Below are 16,286 nucleotides of genomic sequence, written 5' to 3'. Positions count from 1 at the left end.
TCCCACACTTCTCTCTGCTTTTCACTTGGCCCTGGTTCTGCATTTCACCATAACCTAGAGGTAAGATTTGATAAGCGGTGTTCTTAGGAGATTATGTTACAGAACTTAACTCATAGGGAACCAAACATTTTATTTAGGAAAGGAGCTGACTGCCCAGGAGACGGTTAGTGTGCAAGGCTCTTGATGGAGGTGGATAGAATAAGATGTGCTTAAGAAAACATGTGAGAACAAATGTTAAGAGCGATACTGGGTGCCCTAGATGCCCAAACCCATTCTTAGGTCTTCCTAAATACTGTAAACCAGAATTAATTTTTGACTATAATAAAGAATTGGAGCATTTATTTGAGCAAAAGGAGCTGCAGCACAGGAGACACTGATTCAGGCAGCAACTTAAATTGTGTTCCACTGAGACAATGAGGAAGCCGCCTATTATAGTGAAAGTTCCCACCTAGGGTCTCAGATCCTTTTTATGTAACTGAGATATCCAAATTGTGTAGTTCTCATTGGATGGTTAACTCAGATTACGTCAACAAGCAGTGCAGACTGGGAGAAACCAAGAGTTTAGTCTGCGGTCCTTCCTGGTACATAGAGCATGGGAGGAGCCACTTCAGCAAATGGCTGCTAGGCTCTTATTATTTATACAGTTTGGGCCCTCGGTTGACCATGGGGAGTCCAGTTCAGCAGATGAATTTCTTGGAGTTCACATCAAATAAATCTTTCTTCTCAGAGTCCACAATGCTTACCTTGTAAATCACAAGCGACTTGGACACCAAAGAAAAAAGCGAAAACATGTATTCTGGCAAATTATTCCTGGTGTAGTTAAGTCTGATCTAAAGAGTAATATGCTCAGGAAACATCCTTGTATTAAATTTATGATCTTAAAGGGAAAATATTTATTCAGTAGGAAACATTTAATGTCAAAAATAAAGTAGATGACCAATCATGATGAATTTTCTTGTCATGTAGTCGAGCAATTTTTCTATTTCCAGAAGAGCAGATAAAAACAGCTCAGGAAGATCAAATTTAGTGGGATTATATATAGAAATATGACTAAAAGTACTGGTTTTATATGGTTTATAAATGTTTATTTTTAAGTCTTTTGAGAAAATAGTCAATAAATGATCAGAACTTGGTTCAAGTCCTGGTTCTACCATTTATTATTTATTGGATATTCTCTATATAACCTTGGGCAAGTTATATTTCTGACTTGAGCTTCAGTTTCCTCATCTATAAAATGCAGTTACTAAAATTCTCTAGCTGATGTTGTATTGAATGTGAAGTATTAACTCTAAAACATCTGGCAAAGTGTCTAGAAATTAGTACCTGGTGGATGTTAACTATTTTTTAAATTTTATTTAAAAATTATAGTTGGCATACAATATTATTACCTTTAGGTGTACAACATAGTGATTCGACATTTATATACCTTGTGAAGGATATCACCATGATAATTCTAATATCTCTCACCATAGTTACTGTGATATTATTGACTATATTCACTATGCTGTATGTTAATTAAATCCCTTCTTTTATTCTATAACTGGCAGTTGGTACTTCTTAGTCCCCTTCACCTTTTCCCTCATCCTGCTATCCTTCAATTGTTAACTATTAATAATAGTGATAATTGCAAACTCCTTTTTTATGTAACATACATTATTCCTAGTAATTTCTCTAGAGTTTTTCGTAATTGGTCATGTAATGTATGTCCCTGTTTAAAAACTTTAAAAATGCCTTTTTTCTTTATTTTTCTATGATGTAAGAGAAGTATATAATGGTACGATGCTCTTAATCTTTTTTCTCTTACTCATTGTAATTCTCTGCAGCACATAGCAAAATGCTTTTTAAAATCCTGTTAGCATAAAGACTAATTGAACATTTTAAATCTTGAAGCGTTTTCCACATAAAAGCCATGTTTATTGTATTTATCACATTAAGAAAAATTCTAGGAACGACCTTATTAATCTTTATAGTCTTTTCAATAAACATTGACATTTGAAGTTATTAATATTAATATTTTAAAATAATATTAGGAAATTACTTACAAAAATATATAGTGTATTTAGTTTCTTAAAAAAAATTATGAGGTTATGTCAATAATGCAAATTAAGACAGGAAAAACTTAAACTGCCACACCACATTTACTGAACAAATGTTTTCATGTATTTTATTAATTCTTCATATGCAGGTCATTTTTACTAAATATTACTCTTTTCCCCATTTTTCTTAAATGAAGTTTATAATGGCATCATAATAGTCTATTATATTGTTTTACCATAATTAAATTGACCATTTCCTTGTGGTGAACTATTTCTAGTTTTTAGGTTACAAATGGTGTTTCAATGAGCTTTTTTGTACTTATAGTTTTTCCTTCATGTTTTTTCTTTTATTATTGTTGTTGTTGTTGTTTTAGAATTCAGGAATATTATTACTGGGTCAAAGACTATCAACTATTTTGACTCTTTAAACACAGTGCATTTCAAATGGTTCTGGTAGTTGGTATTGCCAGAGGCAATATATGACTAAGGTCATTTCTATCACTTTCTAGCAATGGATATAATGGATATTTGTTCTAAACTGGCTAATTTAATTGATGCTAAGTGATATGTCACCTTTTTTTAGTTCTCTATGAGAGACAGAAATGAACTTGTTGACATATACTTAGATTCTGATTGAAGTAGATTGTCGTGTCTTGTAATTTTCTGGAATTAGTCGTACAGTTATAATACAGCACAAATTGTTAGAACTAATTTAAAGAAAAACTCTTTAATGCAACTTGTTGACTTTTTGTATGATGAATTTGTATGCTCACAGTTGAAACTACTTACAGGAAAATTTTTAAAGTCTTTGAAGTTAAAATAAACTTTCAAAAGTATTTCCGTCTTGTAGATCCAATTACAGATTATTTGACTTAATGTAACATTTGCATTAAACTCATTTCTATCTGAAGCCCCAGTCCCTAAATGTAGAATTGGAAACCACTGTTTTGGTTTTATGGGCATTTAAAAATAGCCTTAGGGGATCTTTATCTTGAGTTTTACTATTAAGGCAAACTACACAGTCTTTCTCTTTTGCTCGTTCTCTTTTAACTAATTTGTAGGACAGAGCTTAGAATTTACTGACATCCCTCCCCCTGAGACAAAACAGGCATGTTGAATAATAGACATAAAGGGGTATTGGAATTTCCTTTCGAGGTATAATTAGATGAAAAAAAAAAAAAAAGCGGAAAGTGTGAGATTTAAAGAGAAAAAAAGAAGGAGATGAGGGAGAAAGAAATACGTTGATGTATGGAAGGGAACGTTCATTGAGTTTTCATTGCCCTCAAAATTTCTTTGCAAATTCCTCTGAAAATTGTAAAATAGGCTATTCTTAAGGTTATTGATACAGTTAATTTGGATTTTTGGTCCAACTAATTCTGCATCTCTTTCTCATTGCTCTTTTCTTTATGTTTCTTTTGTTCCTTTTATTTTTAAGGAAAGCACTGTCTGACTTGCTAGTTCTTTCTGTCCTGCTATTGATGCAGCCTCAGACCTGCAGCTTCTCCTCCGTGTGAATTTGCACTTCAGTGGCACCATTTCCTGTCAGAAACCAAAGTCAGGCCGCCAAAATTTCTAGGTGGCGATTCACACAGGAAAGGACCTGAAAAGTTTCAGAGCACATGACTTCCTTGTGGGACAGGCTGATAACTTGGTGCACAAATGGGTTCCTTCTTTCCTTACCTTTTGGCCTGCCAGAGGTATGAGATTACAGCGGTTAGAAAATTTAAAAATTGATGCAACCATATGCCAAGCACAAATTACAGAAGATTAGAATCAATGTTCAGATTCACCTGGATTGAAATCAAAGCGAATGATCATATTTTATTCCAAGTCAGATGATTTATTTTTTATTGTGGTAAAATATACATAACATAAAATTTATCACTCTAACCATTTTTAAATATATTTATCTGGCAGAGTTGTAGCTTTTCACACTGTTCAAAGTGCTTCTCTAAATAATGGAAATTCTAAGACCAATAGAACCTAAATCTTGTCCTCAATTAGCAACAGTAGAGTTAAATCCTTATATTTTCACATAACTGTATCTAACTTTGAAATAAGTGCATGTACATGTAATTTAGAAAGATGAACAGCATTCCTTCCTTATTTTATGAATAGAAGAACCTCTAAATATCACTTAATTTTTACTTTTTTAATCGTGGTAAAATATACATGACATAAAATTGACTTTTTAGCTGTTTTTAAGTGTACAATTTAAGGTGATTTTTATTTACAGTATAATTTAAGTTTCAAGAGGAATTATATAATGTTTTATTAGAGAAAGATGAAACTAAAACAGAAGGTGATTTGCAAATCTTTTCACATTTTTTTTTGGAGTTAAAATAACTGATTTTCTTCTGCCTTTTCCCATTTTTACACATGTATTTTGGTAGTTGAACTATTGCCAAGTTCTTTTAAACCTGTTTTTTCTCTAAAATAGAGATAATTTTTTCCCTCAAGGTCTTAAAGCAAAGAATTTTTTCAAGGGTTATATTTGCATTCCATGTGCAATCATTTAGAATAGTTGCATAATAAGAAAAATATTAAATTAACAATTGTGGACACATTTTAGTTGGCAGTTATTATGAATAAAGTCAAGTTTTGAGTAAGGGTTCTGAAAATTCAGCTGTTTTATTGGAAATATTTTAGTGTCTAAATGTTTAAGGAAGTAACATTTGCATTTTTCCAAATAATATTTTCTTTCTATAATAAGAACTCTATAGGAACAATTATATATGGCATTAATCAAATTATATATCGGATGCCTGCATATATCTACTTGGTCTCTTCATTTGCAGTCATTTGATTACTCATCAAACCAGTCTAATTCATTTCTTTTTGCTTTCTGGATGATATAACCTACATTATTTTATATTTATGACAATGACTTTATAAAAAGGCAGAGCATAAACTTGGTATTCTGAATTCCCTTGTGTATCTTTCTCGTTCAATATGTAAATTGTAACTATGGGCTAGACAGGCCTGTAGAATGAAGTACCTTTGCATCTACTTAAGAATATTCATTGATTTTTTTTTAATTATGAAAAAAAAGTCCAATATGTGTAACTTACTAACGTTCATAACCAATTATTAGCACAATTAAGAAGCTTCAAAATCACTTTGAAGACACAGAAGTAAATGGGGCATCAAATATGTATTTGGACACTTCATATGAGTGGATTAGCAACAGAAATTTCTCTTCTCAGAAAACAAATAATTGGGAAGGAATGGCATTTGCATAAAGCTACTTTCTTTTGCCACCTTTGATTTTGTTTTTGTTTTTGTTTTTTTAAGAAGTATAGTTTAATTTTACTCCAGTTATTAAACTGCTTTAAGCTTCTTTCCAAGCATCACAGCCAAATTGAAGGATTTATTTCCTCACCTGTACTTTAAAACACTGCTGTCAAACGAGGTAAGCAAGGCAAGCCATAAAGATACAGCCCCCTTGTGTTTTCAGTTTATTTGCATTTGTTCGTGACTTCTAAGGCATTTTTAAATTCCCAGTGGAGTTTGCTTACTTTAAACTCTATTATATATAAATTGTTACCTGAAAAGGTTTGTAAGAGATCAAAGTAAATGTCAGCCTAGTAAATAGAAGAGATTTTTTTTCCCCTCTCCGAGCTATGTTATAAAGGGAAATTTCTTCTGCTTTATTTATGTTGAGATCTTAGTGTATCTTTCCAGGTTCTTTTAGGGACAGCCTTGACTCTAGCTCTATTTCGCATACCCCTTCATTTTCTTTGTGGTCCCCAGAAACTTGGCTGTTCTACTACTTGTTCACAACCAACACTTGATGCTTCTGACTGTTTTTTCTCCCTCTTTCCTCCTGTACTGGGTTGAAAGGTGCGCCCCGCCTCTCCAAAAAAAAATTTCATATCCTTCTTGAAACCTCAGAGTGTGACCTTATTTGGAAATAGGGTTGTTGCAGATGTAATTGGTTAAGGTGAAGTCATACTGGACTAAGGTGGGCCCTAATCCAGTATGACTGGTGCCCTTTCAAGAGAAGAGACACAGTGACACACACATTTAGGGAGAACACCATTTAACAATGGAGGAGGAGATTGAAGTGATGCATCTTCAGGCTAAGAAATGCCAAGGATTGCTGGCAACACTAGAAACTAAGAAGAAAGCATTGAACAATTCTTTCCTGCATCCTTCAGAAAAAGCATGGCCCTTCGTACGATTTTGGACTTCTCACCTCCAGAACTGTGAGAGAATAAGTATCTGTTGTTGTTTGTAAGCCACTTAGTTTGTGGTACTTTGTTATAGTAGTAGCCCTAAGAAGCTCATAGACATACCAGTAAACAGAAAAGAACAAGTCCTGAGCTTCTCCCTTGCAAGTCTGTTCTTGAGGCAAGCAATTTAGTAATTTTAAGTTCCCTAAGGGTTAATACTAATAGCATTAGTGGTTCAAAAGTAGAATATAAAATAGAGAAAGTTATCATAGTTGCAGGATTCCAAAAACAAAGCTGAGGATATATAGCTGAAGAGTATTAATTTTCAACCATAGCTTTGGTTTAGTAACGTGTGGGAAAGTGTTTCCATTCCCCGGGCCCTATCTTCAGGGATTCCGATTTACTTGGTTTAGGGTGGGGCCTTGGCATTGTATGGTTAAAAGCTTCCAAAGGGATCTGGGAACACTAGGAAGTTAGGATTGAGAATCACTACTGTAGAGCAAGGAGAAAGAACCATGCATGGGGTTTAGAGCAATGGTTCTCAGCTCTGGCCACACATTGGAGTCACCTGGGTGACTTTAAAAACATACCAATGCCTGAGTGTGGACCACAGAGGTTCTTTTGTCATTGGCCAGGGATTCAGATGGCTCAGAGGGACTTTTGAAAGCTCCTAAAGAATTCTAATGTGCAGCTAGTCGAGAAATGCTATTCTGAAGGTGTTTATATTCAAGTGAATAGCTGGGATACTTATAATTTTAAACTTTTTGAGAGTTTTTATATGTATGTATGTATGTATGTAGAGGATAGATACAGATTAATGGTAAATTCAGCAAGACAAAAACAAATTCATTATCCATTTCTTCCTTTTTCACAGTATAAGGCTTCCCCAGACATCTTCGAAAAAGGAGACCAATGAGTTATATGTGTGTTGGGACTGGAATGGTGAGCGGTCAGTGTTGGCTGCATCTGGCTTAGGGTGGGAGTTGGTGGGCTTTTTAGATTTATTTCTCTTCCTCCTTTTCTCTGTACAATTGCCTTTTCTACTGTAGGAAAACCCATCTTGGGGTTTTTAAGGAGATGAAAATGAAAATATAAGTTCAAGTGTAGAAGATGAACAGATTCACGGTGAGAAGGAAGCGACAGAACAGGAAAAATGCCATCTAGAAGAAGCGGGAAGAGGCAGAGAGGTTCTGTGGTGACTGGCTGTTTCAGTTTGAGTGTGAGGAATGTCCACTGAGTCTGTAGAGAGGGGAGATCATACATGTAGATAGACATATGCATGGTTATGGAGCTAGAGAATAATTTTCCTTTGCATACAGAAATATGGACACATAATACATTATATTCCTTTTCTGAAATTCTTTTTGCAATGAATGTCACTGTTATATTACATGATGGTTTCATTCCTCTAGGTCTTGGGATGCACCTTTTTCTGTGTAGACTTGGCATTTGGCTTGTGTCTGTAGTGCTGCTGACTGAGAAAGAGGTTGTTATTAATACCTCTGATATTCCTAGTGTCTTATTTCTAGTGTCTTATTCCATTGTTGCCATTTCTTACATAGTGACCATATATTTAAAATATCTAAGAAGTCATAAAAACATCACATTTAATGCACGTTTGTTTCATGTAGAAGACTTTGAACGATGGATGCCACTGTGTTGACATTTCATTTCGTGTTGGTTTCCCTGTCAGGTTTGCATATTTGCTAGCCTCCTGTTGACCATAACTATCTTTTCTTTTTTTAAAATTCCACTACTGATCTGTTTGCTGCTGTTTAACTCTTTGAAGCGTGGTCTAGCTAGTGCCACCTTTATGGAGATTTCATCGTTGGTGAAATCGAGGTTGGTTTTTATGATGTGTGTTTGATGGCTAATTCTTAAAATTAGTAACAGTCACTACTACCTGAACTTCTTATATGTTACTAAGCACTCTTGCATTATTGTAGTTAATTTTCATATGAATCTTTTGAAGTAGATGATAGCACTTATACTTTATTTTAGAAGACTGACGCTAGGCCTTGAAATTTAGATCTAACCATATTGGTAAATGGCTTTCTGAATAAAAAGCCCTGATTTGTTGCATTTGCTGATTTCCTTGACATAAATACATCAGCCATAATGGATTTCAAGCTACAGAAGTGTAGTTACGGCATTGTGTAGAGATATACACAACTCTCACACGCCTGTACCGGTCAGCGCTAACCCCACTCTGGATCATACACCAAAGCTAACATTTCCATTGTATTTTCCTTCCTTCCTCCCTCCCTCCCTTCCTTCCTTCTTCCCTCTCTCCCTCTCTCTCTTGTTTAGGGTGGGGCTTGGTCACCACAGGCATTCATTGAACAGAATCTCCTATATCACCATCTCAGGAACATCATGTTCAGTTTGTAGCTTCTTCCATTGACATGGAATTATGATTAACTGTCAACTTCCATGACCCTTATTTCCTTAAACTGAAATACATTTACTAGAATAAGATTTATTAAGTCATCTCTTTTTTATTCTTGATAAAAGTATGAGTATGCTATCAAGTTAAACATCTGATCATTCCAGATGTGAGTAGCGATTTTATGAACTTATTAGTTACAAATCAAACTGATTTTACTGATGACACCAAGTGTTCTTTTTAAATTAATTGAAAATGCCTTTTTCTTTCCATGCCTCCTTTTTTGCTTCATACCCTTTACCTGAAACAACCTTTTCTCCAAGATAGGATTCGCTTGACACAGCTTTGTGGTGGCAGATTTGGAAGGGTTCTGGATCTTGATGGTAATGAGAAAACATGAGAATTGTCAATCATCTTTCTTCACAATCGCAAAGGAAATGGCAGGTGTTAAAATCTCCTTCTCATTCCATATTTTGATAGAAGAGTCTAAACACTTGTCTACTTTCCTTCCTCTTCTGTATTTCTACCTGATTATAAATCTCAGAAAACACGTCTTAAGAGTTTTCATTTATCCTATTTCTGGCTGTAACGCTGACTTCCTTAAAAATTGGAGTGCATTCTAAATCATTGCATTTGTCAAGTATCCTCCCCTTCCTAATATCTCGAGTGTGATGCATTAGACATCTCTTAAGTGCTGTTGCCATCTTTGTAGGATTGGCCCTGTAGTGATTAGGGCACCCATCTTCTTTCTTCAGCAGAGTGGTGGTAGGCTGACTGGGAGTAGAAAGCGCTTGAATCTATCACTGGTGTAGACTGTTGCCTTCTCTGCATTTCGTTGTTCAGCAGTTGCTTTAGTCCATGAGTACTGTGCAATTAAAAAAAAATTATGAAATACACTTCTTGAAGTATATGTATGCATAAAAAGATATTTTGGCTAATATAAATGTGAGTCTTGTAGAATCTCCTTTACAACCAAATTTCATGTAAGAATGACCTCATTTTAAAGGCAAGATGCATTTTTTCTTTTCCAGCATGTCAAAGCCCTTTAAGACATGGCCACAGGCTCTGGGATTTCCCACTCAACAGAATGTCATTTTATGTTTGATCCCCAAAGAGCATGAGATTGTTGAGATTTTATGACTGCCTGACACTTACGTTTAACGTGCAGGCCATGACACTGAGCAATGAGAGCAGATGGGCCCAGGGACCATGGACGAGGTTTATGTCACTATTGCAGAGGAAGCTGAGAAAAAACACCAGAGAGTTTCAGCCTGGTTTGCAGGAGAGGGACTTTTATTTCGTTTTTGTTGAGGACATAGTTAGAGAAATAGACTATATCATCTTAAATTATTAACATTGGAAGACCCTAAGAAAAGGAAATTTCCCAGAAAAGAAGAAATTTTATTTCTCAATATAATTACAAAAAGAGTTGCAGTTATATTGATCTTTTGCCTACTTTTATTTAAACATAAAGATCTTTGATTGCAAGGGACTTATAAATTAAAAGGACCGATTATGAGTAAACTTCTTGACAGAGAAATCTCATTTTCAACATGAACAACATAAATGGAAACTGCATTCTCTCTGTGATAGTTCTATAATAATTGTACTGATTTATGATGAATATATGTTATTCAAAGAGAGTTACAGTGAAATAGAATTAAATTCAGTTATTTTATAGCCAAGAAACTTTTCAGTTTGAAGTCTTCAATTCACATGGAGAGTTAATAGAATGAGAATAGAAATATATATACTTCTGGGGGGGGGGGAAGGGTTAATTTCTATTAAATGAATAAAGCATGCCTGACATTGTTTTCATCAGTAAAAAAATAAAAACATGATGTACCTTTTCAAAGTAATAGATCTTAATGAATCATCTATGATGAGACTAAGATGTTGCCTAAATATTTAAATGTATTGGAGTTAAACATAAGTTCCACACAGAAATGAAATGTATGGTAAAAACTACATTTTTGAATAATTTGAACAGTGACCCATTCCCAAAGGTGATTTTTGCCTTGTTGATATTATATGTATGGTTTTACTTGCATACCTTTTCAGAAGTGGTGAGCTCCCCCTTAGGGCATTTCTGCTGGAGATAATTAGCCATGTATTATGCACAAGAAAGCAGAATAACGGGAGGGAGGGGGAGGAGAAATAGGGAGATCCTGAAAAACTTCTAGTGAGCAAGGGTTTGAAAATGAAAAATTCATGGTGTAGCAACATTATTACGAATTTAAAATTGGTAAGCTCCCTTGAAGTTTTGCTTATTGAGGATGTTGCATTTATACAGGCAATAATTATAAGGACTTTTAAAGGTTTTTCACAGCCCAGGTTGCTCCGACCCTAATTTCTCCCATTCTCCTATGACTGTGTTCTGGAAGGTAGCACAGAGCTGGCAGGCACCTCTGAATAACCCAGTGCCCCCTGCACCCTCCCAGTCTGTAGCAGAGTCAGCAGTGTCCCCTGATGACAGCTTAGAACTGTCAGCTCTGATGCTTTTCTGACTCCCTCTTTGCTTCTCCTCTAAGGATGGACAGTCTCTGATATGAGAGGACCTCTGCTTTTCCATGTCTTTCACTGCTCCTTGGCCAGTTACTTTCAACTCAGACCATTTGTTTGAGATATATGTCTAAGTATAAAAATAAATACTCGTGTGCATGTATCATTTATATCTCTTTATACTGTTGCCAGCTTATCTCAGGAAAACCTCTTTCCTTTTTCTTCTATTTATAATAAAAAGATAATAAGCCCATTTCTGCTATTCCATCACTTTTTATGGTAATGTTAAACCTGTGTATATATAGTCTATATTTAGCAAATAGATTAAAATAGAATTTCCCAATAAAGAGAAGAGTTAGAAATAAAATCAAGATGAGATCTCAAATAGAATCAAGTGACTCGTCAGGTTCAGAAGATTTCAGACTTCCTGGAGTTATATGAATCTGCTTGTGTTGACTTTTTTTTTTTAGGTTGAGAGCATGTATTTATTTTTAGTCCACCTTTTCCCTGAAGTGCAGTTCACATGCAGAAAAGTGCACATATTACAAGTGTACAAATGGGTGAGCTCCCGCAAAGTGAACATACACACTCAGTGAGCACCCAGATTAAGTTGTGAAACATTACCAGCAGCCGCTCACACAGCATCACCTACTGTCTCACCTCTGTCACCTTAGGTGATTGCCTGTCCCCAAACACCACAGGGGTGCAGTATATACTCTTGTCTGGCTTTTGTTGCTCAGCATTATGTTTTTGAGATTCACTTACATTGTTCTTTTTCATTGCTGTGCAATACTCTATTATATGAATTTATCAAAATGCTTCCACAGATTTGTTTATCCATTTTACTGTTGATGGATGTTTCCGTTGTTTCTTATACTTAGCTTCTGTGAATATTCTTGTAAATGCCTTTTGGTGCACATATGTACATATTTCTGCGTGGCATATTTCTAGAAGTAGAATTGCTGAGTCTTGAGGAATATATTTTCATTTTAGGAACTAGTGCCAAACAGTTTTCTTGAGTGACTGTACTAGTTTAGACACTTATCAACAGCATGTGAAAGTTGCAGATGCCCCATATTGTCGCTATTTCCATATTTTCTTGCTATTTTTGCCATTCTTATGGCTGTGTATTAGTGTCTCATACTAATTTACACTTTTCTAATGATAAGCGCCAGTGTATACCTTTCATATGTTAATGGCCATTTGACCATCTTTTGGGAGATACTTTTACGTGTTTGATTTTGTCCTTAAACTGGTTTATCTTTTTCCTTTTTGTTTATTTCTAAAATCGAACCAAATCCTAAATCCAGTATTTCATTTGGTGAGGAAGATGAGAATCATGGAAAAGTGACTCAGGTAGAAATATGTATTAGTTCATTCATTTAACAAACATTTATCCAACGTCTCTTATATCCTATACCTTTACAGCATCTGCTTTAAAGAGTTTGCAGTCTAGAGGGGTACTAGGCAAATAAAAAGATCTCAAGAAGACTTGGTGTTGAGTGTTTTGATAATGAGAGACAAGAAGAGAGCCCAGTGAAAAAGCATAAGCAGGGATGCATAAGTTTCGAGTTTAAGAAAAGACTTCCCATGAAAGAACGGAAGCCAAAACTTAGATGAAAAGTTAGTGTTAGCCAGAGGAAAATTAGTATGGACAATAGTGTTTCAGGTAGAGGAAATAAAATTATGTTTGAGAGATGGCAGTGCCTGTGGAGAAAAAGAGTGTGTTTGCATGTATATGGAGCTGGGGTGTTTAAAAAGTCTTAAAGTACTCATTAGTTTATTGAATGTGTCAAACCCCATGCAAGTCACAAGGACATGAGGGTGGCTAAAATTATTAACAATAATAATGCTAATAACTAATATTTACTGAGTGTTTTCTGTGTGCTGGGCACTGTACTGAGCACTTTACTTACATTGTGTCGTTTAATTCCTGTAGCCATTCTGTGACATAGGCACTCTTATTATTCCTGTTTTATATTTGAGAAAACTGGGTCCTCAAGAGGCTAAGTAACTTCATTCAGCCCTAGAATGCCTCCGTGCCCACTGAAAATATAATGTATTGCAGATTTCAAAAATTGAGCAAAGAATTAAACATAAAATTATAATTGCATTGAGGATTGAGTAGCAGTAAACTAGGTATGGGTCTGTATATCATAACAGTAAGAGTTGTAAGATATTTGAATGGGTTATAAGAATATACATTTCTAATATTGTTTTAAAACTAGCTATATAATAATACTATGTATATTGTGTATATTATACTACTATCACATATAAATTATATATAAAAATACTTATATCCCCTTATGAAAATGAAAAGGCAATAAGCTATAGTAGTTGAGTACAGACTTCAATGTCAAAATCCTTGAGTTTTATTCCTGTCTCCACCATATGTTCTTTTACTACTTGTGGCAAATTCTTAACCTCTCTGCTTCACTTGGAAAAACATGATCTTAAATACCTACTATGTTCACTTCAAGGTTTGGTCGTCCTGTGAGGAAAAACATTTAAATCTGCCTTTGGTCTTTTCCTGAAAGTTTCAGTGTGCTGAATGAACACTAACAAAAAAAATCATTGGCAGACCGAGACCTTGTAAAGTAGATTACTTTTGGGCCTGCAGAAATTTTTTGGATTGAACAGAAAGCACTGAAAATAGAGGTTATAATTGAAATGTCAGCAAATGTAACTTTAACAATTCTAGTTGATGCTGCCGGAATATTAAATATACCTGTTAAATACGTTTTTTCTTTTCAGTATATAAATTTTAATATGCATCCCATATCTCTCCAGCCGTATTTTCTATATCGATAGTCTCCTGTGGCAATTTTATCTTTGAATACAAACTATTCTTGTTCAATATTTGAGTAGTGATAATGGGTTTTATTCTATAAATAACAGCCTTAGTACCCTAAACTACAGCCAGCATAACTTTACCATTTGCAAGAACTACAGTGCTTTATATTCCAAATAGCAATTTTAATGTTTTATTCATTACCAGTAAACAAACGCAGAACACACGAAGAAAACTGTTTATTGGCTTAGAATGGGCAAATATATTGCTGTGTTAGTGGGGTACCCTCTAACCAGTGGGCTGGCAGGCCTGAGCTGCTGAAATGCAGTGTTCCAGAAGCCTTCTAGAACAATGTAAATCATATTTGAATTAACAACCTAAGCGGCCCAGAGCTGATAAGAACTCCAAGCTATGGAAGACTCCTTGGAAATCTTAACTTCATTTAGATCCAGTTTAAGAGGTTCTTTTCTTCTATAAGGGTTGCCCAGTAGCTTACTTGTCAAACTTTTCCAGGTGTATGGTTGAAAGCAGCCTGCTACCGCAGCTAATTTATTCTTTTGTTTAACTTTAAAATCCTATGATTTTTGAACTATAATCATAACATATTGTTTGTTTTAATATAAATTATTTAAAAACTCTACACGTAAAATTGATGTTTCTGTAAGAAGCACCATGTTTTATTATGCAAATTTATGTTCCGCTTGGCACACCTTTGAAGGGGCCCAGATAAATCTAGAGTCTCTCTCATTTGTACTTTCCTTGTCTGCCTAGATATTTTGAATCCGAAGTCTAGAGCAGTACAGCACATATGAACTGGCTGATAAAGGTGGTGTTTTTGTTTGTTTTGTTTGTTTTGTTTTTGTTTTGTTTGTCAATAGAACAGTACAGCCAATATTTTAAAAAATAGGAGATTCTCTAAATGGGTACAGATTCTCCATTTCACTTGAATATAAATAAGGGCGACTGTTGTCAGAAGCTGAGTAGCATGGGCCTTCTGCACAGGGGGCATTCATTGTCTCTGCCACTTACAGCCTTACTTTGGCTGGCTCCACACCTCTGTTTCAGCCTCCTAACTCCTCCTAGCATTTAGATTTTTAGCTCCCTAAATTAATGAACTCGGAGCTTCCTAAATGGTATACTGCTGTGAGTTGGTTATAGGTATGCTGAGATAGTATTGATTTCCTTAGACATTTGAGGTTGATGTGACAAGTTGGGAAGTCCTGAGAGCTTTCAGTAACTTCATGCGTGGCCTTGCACCCCCAGGGTGCCCCAGGGTTGTGGGTTCGGGTCATCTTTTGACTCTGTGTTTATAGCAAACTTTGGAGAACTGTCAACTCTTAAAGGCCTTCTGCAGACTTAGAAGAGTTAAATCCATGTGCTCTTTAAACAGGTAGATCTACTCTCTGACGTCATAGGTTTTAATTTGTCAGCGAACCAATGTCTGTTGAGCATAGTCCTGCTTATGTTGCAGATAGAGATGACTCCAGACTGGCAGCGTTCTCGCTCATAAAGTGTCTGACTGGAACCGAGAGCACAGGGATATGCGGTAGAGATCACACGAATGAAAACATTGTCTTTACCTGTAACTCAGTGAAAAAAGTAGAGGTTAAGATAAGTTACAATACGCGATTGTCTTTTTAGGTGATGCTTCTTCTCAGTAAAAGAACTGCAAAATACCTTAGATGTACAGTGAATTCTTTCACCACTTTTATACATTATGAAAATTATAAACTCTGTTAATCAAATTTGTTTATTCAGAAGAACGCCCGAGGAGAAATGTACAAGGAGCAACAGTAAGACACAAAAGAGATGAAAATGTTATTGTCAGTAGGTTTGACATTTGGAAATTTAAGACTGTGTGGCCTGAGTTTCCAAGTAATATGTGACATAATATACTAGCTGTGTTCAGTTTCATGATGTATATATTGTCCAGTGCATTTCTCACCAGCCGAGGAGTGGGTATGTGATAAAGAATAGGCAACATTTTATCAATTTAAATACATCTATGCTTCAGGACATAACAGTGAATGTTGGGTTATATTTCTGGTCCTCCGGGAATCTTTTAGTTTTAATAGGCCATGAGGAATATGGAAAGCCCTTGACACTTGAGTTCACGCATGGCTGTGTGAATGACTGTGCTTTTGGAAGACACACACAACATTTTTGAGATCACTTTGCAGAGTTTTCAAAGAACTGAAGATTGATAATCTGGTGAGATAAAAATAAGGTACCAGCAAGCATCACATACATTCCTCGCAATTACAGCTCTCCAAGGAGCTAAACATTGTGCTCAGTTAACAGTACATGTCTTGATGCATTTATATCTAGATACATTAAATGCTAGATTAAACAAGAAAATATCTTTGGGGAGTTTAGTGGACAAAGGAGACATG

The 16,286-nt window shown here is 35.2% G+C and overlaps 1 protein-coding gene across 13 annotated transcripts in view; it reads left to right on the top strand.

The window, feature by feature from the left end:
* KLF12 (Kruppel like factor 12) overlaps nucleotides 1-16,286 on the top strand; it is a 371,797-nt gene that overhangs the window by 90,957 nt on the left and 264,554 nt on the right. The gene's annotated exons all lie outside the window — the stretch shown is intronic.

Source organism: Pteropus alecto, unplaced genomic scaffold, assembly GCF_000325575.1.
Source record: "Pteropus alecto unplaced genomic scaffold, ASM32557v1 scaffold72, whole genome shotgun sequence".
NCBI classification, from domain to species: Eukaryota; Metazoa; Chordata; class Mammalia; order Chiroptera; family Pteropodidae; genus Pteropus; species Pteropus alecto.
This window is presented reverse-complemented; position numbering and strand designations above follow the sequence as displayed.